Here is a 10,618-nt window from a genome sequence, read left to right on the forward strand (position 1 = left end):
TTTTTTGTCGAGCCTGCAACTTTTGTTGCAGAAAGCTCCATATAGGGATAGTGATGCGGCGGCTACGGCTACGGCAGCAGCGGCGTTAGCTAACTTCTTAAAAGCTTTATATTTTACAAGGTAGAAGACCTGGATCCTTCATACTTTGTATATAGATGCCTCATGTTACAAGGTTTCCGTCAGTCACATGTCCAATGTCCTTGACCTCATTTTCATGGTTCAGTGAACACTTGAAAAAAAAGTTCAGATTTTTCATAATGTTGAAATCTCTGTTATTATAAGTAATAGGATAATAATATTTGGTATATGCTTACCTTGCAAGGTCCTCATGCCCGTCAGACAGTTTTCACTTGACCTTAACCTCATTTCATGGATCAGTGAACAAGGTTAAGTTTTGGTGGTCAGGTCCATATCTCAGATTCTATGAGCAATAGGGCTAGTATATTCAGTGTATGTAAGGACTGTAAGGTGTACATGTCCAACTAGCAGGTGTCATCTGACCTTGACCTCATTTTCATGGTTCAGTGGATATAGTTAAGTTTTTGTGTTTTGGTCTGTTTTTCTCATATTTTATGCAATAGGTCTACTATATTTGTTGTATGGAATGATAGTAAGGTGTACATGTCTAGCAATGTCATCTGACCTTGACCTCATTTTCATGGTTCAGTGATCAAAGTTAAGTTTTTGAGTTTTGGTCTCTTTATCTAATACAATAAGCCATAAGTCAACTATATTTGGTGTATAGAAATATTTTATAATCTATATGTCAGTGGCGCCAGTTTTACTTGACCTTGTCCTCATTTTCACAGTTCATTGATCAGTGTTAAGTTTTTGTGATTTGGTCTATTTTTCTTAAACTATAAGTAATAGGTCAACTATAATTGTTGTATGGAAGCATTGTTGTTAGCTGTATATGTCTGCTTTGCATGGTTCGTCTGACCATGACCTCATTCTCATGGTTCATTGGTCTTTATTTAGTTATCTTGGTTAATGTTAAGTTAATGTGACAGTCGTAAGAAAGCTTTATACTTAGGACTATCAACATAATATCAATGATTAGTTAAGAAGGCGAGACATTTCAGCGTGTGCACTCTTGTTTATTTTTGGACATGTTATCACGTAAGTCTACACATTAATGCCATATTAAGGTTCAAAGAGTCCAAAGTTCAACTTAATTTTATTTCAACAAATATTAATTCATGGGGTTGCTGAAAGTAACTGTGTATTCAAATATTTGATTACAATCCAAATTCAGGCTGCATGTATCTAGCTTGAATGTAGCCCAACTGTTTGGGCTTCAACTTCTACAGTCCTTTAAAGCTGCACCTAGCAGATAAATTTTCAATTAATAATCACGTCATTTACATTATTGCAGGACATGAAAAATGTTTTAACCCATTAAGGCATTTCTTTTATCAATAAAGCTTTTTCAAAATAAAAAAAGTAAGCAAACAATTAATACCGCAGTCTGCGTTACAATTATGTCGAGTTATTTCCCCTCAACGACTATGTATTAATAAACTTTCTTTTATGTTTTTTTATCAGCCTCGTAATTTATTAATGATTTACAATTAAAAATAATCCATTCTTAACAAACACATTTTCTAATCTTTTGTGTAAAAGGTGTTTTTGTATTTTGAAAAATTGCTGACTTGTAGTCAATAGATTACCTATAGTAATAGATTCAGTGTTTTATGGGAACTATATATATAACACTGATATCATTTATAAGTACAGGCTTACTAGTTATTGTGTAAGGAAAACAAATAAAAATATGAAAAAACTTAATATGAATAAATAAAAAAAAGCAACTAATTATGCAATTCCTGCATAGTCTGTGTTTTGCAATTTTGTAGTATGATTGAAACTACTCAGATATTGAAAATAGTACTGTAGATTCAGAAATTATTGCGTGCATTTATTATTGCGATTTTGTCATTTTACACTTGAATGCGATTTTAATTTGAGAAGAGTCTTGCTTAATTCAGTTAAAATATTACAAAATGCGAGTTTTAATTTTTGCGTTTACAACTCAGTCGCATTATTCGCAATAATAAAAACCTGGCAATAATTTCTGAATTTACAGTATTTTTTATTGTCCATTTATAAGAAAAAAAATGCAGAAAAACAAGTACAAATTTTTTACAAAAGTTCCTTATAGATACCTATTAAATCATTTGACAAGCTTCTGTCCAAGTTTGGTACTGAGGATATTTAAGAAAGTAATTAAATTTTTTAAAACTTTAACCACAGAGTGAATGTAATGTTTCCTGGCAGATAAACTAAGTCCATTTATAAGTAAAATTCAGAAAATAAGGATTTAATTTTTACAAAATTTACCTCTGGATGCTATCTTGTGGTCATAAACAAGCTTCTGTCAAAGTTTAGTAGAAATCCAGGATAATTTAAGAAAATTATTAAAATTTCTAAAACTCAATTTATCCAGAGTAAAATTGAGAAAGGAAATGGGGAATGTGTCAAAGCGACAACAACCCAACCATAGAGCAAACAACAACCGAAGGACACTAATGGGTCTTCAATGTAGGGAGAAACTCACACATCCGTAAGCGTCCTTCAGCTGGCCCCTTTAAAATATATATATACTAGTACAGTGATAATGGACATCATACTAAACTCTGAAATATACACAAGAAATCTTACAAGACTAACAAAGGCCAGAGGGTCCTGACTTGGGAAAGGTGCAAAAATGCAGCAGGGTTAAACATGTTTATGAGATCTCAACCCTCCCTCTATAAACACATAACAATACGCACATTAAAATTCAGTTCAAGTCTGATTCAAATGTCAGAAGATGTAATACAAGAAAATAAATAAAATGACAATAATACATAAATAACAGTAAACTGATATGCCAGCTCCAGAATTTAGATCTCAATTAAACTGATTTAAAGACTATGTCTTTATCATATGAATATTAGGCACAATCCCTCCCGTTAGGGGTTTAGTATCATACTATCATAAAATACATTTTTGTGTATATGAGAAGAACATAACCCGTTTCAATCCAACAACTGTTTTTTGAATACATGTGTTTAGTTCCAATGTAAAGACCTTTTAAGTTAATCAATATGAAAGCCAAAAATATGCAATCTTTATTGATCTGACAATAATATTGTAACTATATCCCTTAATAAGTCTGTTTAAAGGTTTTATAAGCTTTTGAGGTAAATACTGACATTTTTGTGCTTTGTGAATATTTGTGGATGCTGCCACGGACAACAGAATGTAGGGTCGCTATGTCCTGCGTTTTCCACAAAAGTCCAAAACTCAACAAAATTAGAGGCTCCAAAGAGCCTGTGTCGCTCACCTTGGTCTATGTGAATTTTAAAGATGTTAAACAAAGGACACAGATGGATTTATGACAAAATTGTGTTTTGGTGATGGGGATGTGTTTGTAGATCTTACTTTTCTGAACATTCTTGCTGCTTACAATTATCTCTATATATAATGAACTTGGGCCAATAGATTCAGTGGAAAATGTTAGTGAAAATTTACAAAAACAAATTTTATGAAAATTGTTAAAAATTGACTAAAAAGGGCAATTACTCCCTAGGGGTCAATTGACCATTTTTGTCAAGTTGACTTATTTTTAGGTCTTACTTTGCTGTACATTATTGCTATTTACAGTTTATCTCTATCTATAGTAATATTCAAGATAATAACCAAAAACAGCAAAGTTTCCTTAAAATTACCAATTCAGGGGAAGTAACCTAACAACAGGTTGTCTGATTCATCTGAAAATTTCAGGGCAGATAGATCTTGACCTGATAAACAATCTACACCTGCAGATTTGCTCTAAATGCTTTGGTTTTTTAAAGGCAGTGCTTTAAGGCCTGACTTTTAAGTCATGAGGTTCATCTTTTCATACGCAATCTTTGCAGGGGGTCTTTTGGCCAGAAATAGATCCGGAAATGTTCGAATTTCTCCTCTTCTTTTTATGGTATAATATGGTTTTTGTTTCTTTCATTTACATTGGGGACTAAAGAAACGATCAGTGTGTATTGTTCGTTTTAAAGAACTTGTTATTAGTGTGTATTTTGCATTATAAGCAGTCAACCTGACTACAAACTATCATTATGTGTATTCCGTGTGGAAAAAGGTCGGGTCAATTTCGAGTGTTATCTGACATCTAAAGATTCTTTAATTAGTTCAGACGTTGATATAACAATGAAAAGTCGACTGGACATGATTAATATTGTATCTTCTATAATTCAAAGCGGAATTCGGTTTATGAACGAGAAACCGTAAAAGCGTTTCTAGTTATGTATGTTGTCTACGTATTATCATGATTCCCGGTACTACGTTCCGGGTATTAGCTATTTGATATATGTGATGTGTAACATTACGATCGGGTACCAGCCAATCTACGTGTGTATGTGTACATGATTTCCCGCCAAAATGGCCGATTTACAGCTAAAAAAATAGTCCATAAACGTTCCGTATAATGATATGCAAATTCATGATTAATCGTAACTTTTTTTTATCTTTGTATAATAAATATAACAAAATGGATTCCACAAAATTGAAAATAGCATTATTTTACGAGGATTTCTCATATTTTTCTCACTTCCGGCGCAGTAATACATATGTTTTGAAGAAGCTCGAAGGATTTGACAAAGTGAATTGAGAAGGGAACGGATAGATATACGTCCTTGCTATCAGGTAAAACAATTTAAATGTACAGAACAAAACATTTACTTCACGCAAATAGTACAGGCTTAAGCTTTTTACTGTCTTACACGACTGTAACTGAGTGTTTAAATGACGGCGGTGGCCTACAAGGTACGGGTCATACTGGGTCAAGTCTAAATATGTAAACATATCCACGTGCTATTAGGTAGAAAGCATCATAATGCAATGTCTACAATTTTTCCTCCTTTATACATCGTTTAACCAGATATATTTCTCTTTCAAATACTCTTTAACACGGATTGAATGTACGTATCTTTTCTAGTGTTTTCTTGTCCTTATTAAAGTTCATTTGTTGATGTTTAAATATTTTTGAACGATTGAACACAGGAGTGAATGAATGCAACAATTATATATACTGAAGACTTGGGCTGTAAAATGATAGTGTACGTATATCATACTGATAATTATTCTAGCAGTAATTATGTTAATTTAGGATGTAATGACAGGAATTCACGAGTTATGCCACAGGCTTTCTGAAAAAATATCAATGACAATGTAAACAGGAACAAAACATTGACACGAATGATGCTCTCTTCTATGTTATAGTGATTTAGGTATGTGTGTTGCACAAGTTTCAAAAAAACTTAAGTTATAAAACTTTTTTTCAGGGCACAAACCCACTTTAAAGAGACTTGTCTACTGCCATACCCATCCTATTTTCATGCTCCATTTGCAAGCAAGAGACTGAATGGTTTGCAAAATTAAAAATCAGGACGGTGTCCAATTAAAACAAAGAACTAAACTGGATGAATATTGTAGGAGAAATCTAGAGGAAAGTTTTGATTTGTGAAATTGGTTTTCCTGATAAGTCATTCATCCTAGCCTGCAGAAAGGAACTATAACTGTCCACCACCAACTGACGAGCTAATGTTGAGCTTCACATATGGAATTACTCAAATACCATCAATGTCTATGTTTTCAGCACAGATTTCACAAGTTATGACAAAGCTGTGCTTTTTTTTTATACCTGTTAAAGAGTTGTATACTAAATTTAATTTTTTTATCAATAAATATATATTGTGTCATTTAAGAACTTGTATTTTGCCAAAAAATGCATACTAGTGAATGAAAGTGGTGCAGTTCATTTTGCTTTGGTATATAGAATTGAATAACAATTGTTCATGTTATTGGAATGCTTATAAAAATAAGGAGATGTGGTACAATGTATATGATATTTAGTGACTGTGAGTTTATCAAGCAAAAGTGAATAAGAAATAGGTATAAGCAGTTACAGGTACTACTGTACAATCTCAAACTCTGAGAAAAACTCATACCGTAAAGAGAATTTCATATTTACAAGTAAGTTTTGTTTTTGCGTTGAATAATTTTCTTCTATTGTTTTAATTGTAAATATGGGAAGTGGTTAAATGCTAATGAGACAGCTGTTATGGCCACAGAGCTTTAATTGAAAACTTCTTTTTCATTCATACCGGTAGATTTTGCCTGGAGTTAGAAACATATCTGCTAACTTTTCAAAATGCACATGGGGGTTTTACGTGAAAGATGGTCAATATAGTCATACAAAACCTTCAAGGGGGCCTTCAAATGGAAGCAGGACAAGTTGCCCCACTGGCTAATCGCCCCACTTTTTTAAAAACTGCCACAAACTGATTTATCAAATCACCCCACATGTGAAATTGGTTTAATCATGTTTAATATTACTCCTGTCAACTCGCCCTACTTATAAAAAAAACGGTAATATTTAGATTAATATATACAATTAAAAATAAAAACTTGCACCACTTTAACGAAAACTAATCTACACAGAATACAAACAAACCGAAAATTAATTTAATTACTATTATTGATATATACTGAAACTATAATTCTAAAAATAAAACTGATTGTTGAAGAATAACTGTAAGTTTTGAAGCTTAGTTATTTGCATAACAGTTGAAAAGAAACCAGTTAAATGTATCAAAATGCAATATAAGGAATTTAACTTATATTTAATGGAATAACATCTATTTCCATAAGTGGGGCGAGTTGGCATTACTAAATTCATCCTGGTTAATAATATATTTATCTAGATTTCACCCATTTCCATTAGGTGGGACCAGTTGGCAGGAGAAATATTAACGGGATTTATCACAGTTCACAAGTGGGGCGATTTGGTAATTCAGGTTGGGGCAGTTTTTTTGTCGAGCCTGCGACTTTTGTTGCAGAAAGCTCAACATACATTGTAGGGATAGTGATACGGCGGCGGCGATGTTAGCTCAGTTCTTAATAGGTTTATATTTTAGAAGGTCGGAGACCTGGATGCTTCATTCTTTGTATATGGTTGCCTCATGTTATGAAGATTCCGTCGGTCACATGTCCAATGTCCTTGATCTCATTTTCATGGTTCAGTTACTACTTGAAAAAAAAGTTAAAAATTTTTGTAATGTTAAATTCTCTCTTATTATAAGTAATAGGATAACTATATTTGGTATGTGCGTACCTTGCAAGGTCCTCTTGCCCGTCAGACAGTTTCACTTGACCTCGACCTCATTTCATGGATCAGTGAACAAGGTTAAGCTTTGGTGGTCAAGTCCATATCTGAGATACTATAAGCAATAGTTCTAGTATATTCGGTGTATGGAAGTACTGTAAGCTGTACATGTCCAACTGACAGGTGTCATCTGACCTTGACCTCATTTTCATGGTTTAGTGGTTATAGTTAAGTTTTGTGTTTTGGTCTGTTTTTCTTATACTGATTGCAATAGGTCTTCTATATTTTGTGTATGGAATGGTTGTAAGGTGTACAGGTCTACCTGGCCGGTGTCATATGACCTTGACCTCATTTTCATGGTTCAGTGGTCAAAGTTAAGTTTTTGAGATTTGGCCTTTTTTTCTAATACTATATGCAATAGGTCAACTATATTTGGTGTATGGAAATATTTCATGATCTATATGTCAGTCGCACAGGTTTTATTTGACCTTGATCTCATTTTTTACGGTTCATTGCTCAGTGTTAAGCTTTTGTGTTTTGGTCTGTTTTTCTTAAACTATAAGCAATAAGTCAATTTTATTTGTTGTATGGAAGAATTGTAAGCTGTACATGCCTACCTGGCATGGTTTATCTGACCTCGACCTCATTTTCATGGTTCAAAGGTCAATGTTTAGTTATCTTGGTTTATGTTAAGATTATGTGACAGTTGTAATAACGCTTTATTATTAGGACTATCAACATAATATCAATGATTAGTAAAGAAGGCGAGACATTTCAGTGTGTGCACCCTTGTTTTTAAAGTGGGGCGAGTTAGTGAAAAGTGGGGCGATTTGCCATGGATTCCCTTCAATATATTCTAATGTGGATTTTGGCTTCTTCGTGCATTAGCAAGTTCATAGCCATTGTTAAATTAATTGTTTTCTTTAAAATAGTCGACAAAATTGCTCTTACAAAATTTCCATTTGGGAGCCTTGAGCTCGATTGGGGAAATACTCTGCAAAAACTGACAGTTGACAGGTATGGTCATCAAAAAAGTTGACATGTTACTATGTACATTTACCATTATGTTACTTGATGTCCTTGCTATACACACAGTACAGAGACTAGTCAATCTTTGTGAACTTTTTTTTTATGGGAGTCATAGAATATGTGTATACAATCAATAATTAAAAATAGTCTATTTATATTGAAAAGGAAAAGTTCTTATATGTCTAAAGAAAAGGGACGAAAGACACCAAAGGGACAGTCAAACTCATAAATTTAAAGCAAACTGACAAGGCCATGGCTAAAAATGCATTTCATGGGAGGCACAGAAAATATACTGTAAACAGTAGACTACATATAGGTGAACTAGGTACAAAAGAACTCTAAATCTTAAATTCTACAAACCACCTCGGTTCTATCCATGGAAGATAATGATATAACTGGACTAGAAATACACACAACCTGTAATTAACTGCCTTTACAGCGCTTTCGCGCTTTGATTAATTATAAGCCAAAAACTGCATTTTACCCCTATGTTCTATCTTTAGCTGCGGTGGCCATCTTGGTTGGTATGCTGGTGTCATATGGTATTTTGAGCCCCCTAAAAATTGAACCCAGGGTCAAAATACCATGCCGTAAAATGCCCCCTGGTCATTATACTGCATGGTATTTTGACCCAGGGTTCATTTTTCACATATGGTATTTGAACCCCCCTAATTTTGATAAATAGTATTGCAGATAATCTAATTTACAATTTATTGGCTATTATTTTTTTGAACCCCCCTAATTTTGATAAATAGTATTGCAGATAATCTTATCTACAATTTATTGGCTATTATTTTTTTTTTATTTGAAGTTTTTTTTTGGGGGGGGGGGTTCAATATACCGTAGGGGGGTCAAAATACCATGGCTATGTAAAATTTTGCAAAATATCTTTTCCAGTATGCTCAAAACATACAAACTACTAATTGGAGTATTATCAGTATGTTAAGGAGTTCGAATAGCTAGAATTTTTGAAATTCAAGGTCTATAGTAGGGTGTTCAATATAGCGCAGGGGGTCAAATATCATGGCTAAGTAAAATGTTCAAAACATCTTTTCCAGCATGATTAATACATAGGAACTACTTATTGGAGTATTATTACTATGTTAAGGAGTTAGAATAGCTTGAAGTTTTGAAATTCAAGGTCTATGGTAGCAGGTTCAATATACCGCAGGGGGGGTCAAAATACCATGGCTAAGTAAAATTTTAAAAATATCTTTTCCAGTATGTTAAATACGTACAAACTACTTATTGGAGTATTATTTCTATGTTAAGAAGTTAGAATAGCTTGAATTTTTTAAATTCAAGGTCTATAGTAGGGGGTTCAATATATAACAGGCAGGTCAAAATACCATGGAAATTATTTTTTTTCAAAATAACTTTTCCAGCATGTTAAATACATACAAACTGCTTATTTGCATATTATGACTATATTAAGGAGTTAGAATAGCTAGATTTTTTTAATTTAGGGTCTATAGTAGGGGGTTCAATATACCGCAGGGGGGTCAAAATACCATGGCTAAGTAAAATTTTCAAAATATCATTTCCAGCCTGTTAAATGCATACAAACTACTTATTGGCATATTATAACTTTATTAAGGAGTAAGAATAGCTCAATTTTTTGAAATTCAAGGTCTATAGTATGGGTTCAATATACTGCAGGGGAGTCAAAATACCACTTTCAAAATATCTTTTCCAGTATGTTAAATGCATACAAACTACTTATTGAAGGTATGTTAAGGAGTTAGAATAGCTTGAATCTTTTAAATTTAGAGTCTACAGTAGGGGGTCAATATACCGCAGGGGGGTCAAAATACCATGGAAATTATTTTTTTTCAAAATATTTTCCAGCATGTTTAAAAATGCAAACCAAGTACTTATTGGTGTATTATAACTATATTAAGGAGTTACAATAGCTAGATTTTTTTTAATTTAGGGTCTATAATAGGGGGCTCAATATACTGCAGGGGGGTCAAAAAACCATGGTTAAGTAAAATTCTCAAAATATCTTTTCAAGCATGTTTAATGCATACAAACTACTTATTGGAGCTATGTAAAGGAGTTAGAATAACTAGAATCTTTTTGATATAGAGTCTATAGTAGGGGGTTCAATATAACTTAGGGGGGTCAAAATACCATGGCTAAGTAATATTCTCAAATATCTTTTCCAGTATGTTAAATACATACAAACTACTTATTGGAGTATTATTACTATGTTAAGGAGTTAGAATAGCTTGAATCTTTGAAATTCAAGGTCTATAGTAGGGGTTTCAATATACCGCAGGGGGTCAAATACCATGGATTTAAAAAAAAAATTAAATATCTTTTCCAGCATGTTAAATGCATACCGACTACTTATTGGCATATTATACCTATATTAAGGAGTTAAAATAGCTAGAATATACCAATATACCACAGGAGGTCAAAATACCATACCAGGTGAGCTAA

At 33.0% G+C, this 10,618-nt stretch overlaps 1 long non-coding RNA gene across 1 annotated transcript; it reads left to right on the forward strand.

The window, feature by feature from the left end:
* The first annotated feature begins 4,139 nt into the window (after positions 1 to 4,139).
* LOC134700364 (uncharacterized) lies at positions 4,140 to 5,738 on the forward strand. Its single transcript, XR_010103851.1, has 2 exons — positions 4,140 to 4,683; positions 5,322 to 5,738. It is a non-coding gene; the product is annotated as an uncharacterized LOC134700364 (long non-coding RNA).
* The last annotated feature ends 4,880 nt before the right edge of the window (positions 5,739 to 10,618 follow it).

This window comes from Mytilus trossulus, unplaced genomic scaffold (genome assembly GCF_036588685.1).
Source record: "Mytilus trossulus isolate FHL-02 unplaced genomic scaffold, PNRI_Mtr1.1.1.hap1 h1tg000138l__unscaffolded, whole genome shotgun sequence".
Lineage (NCBI taxonomy): Eukaryota > Metazoa > Mollusca > Bivalvia > Mytilida > Mytilidae > Mytilus > Mytilus trossulus.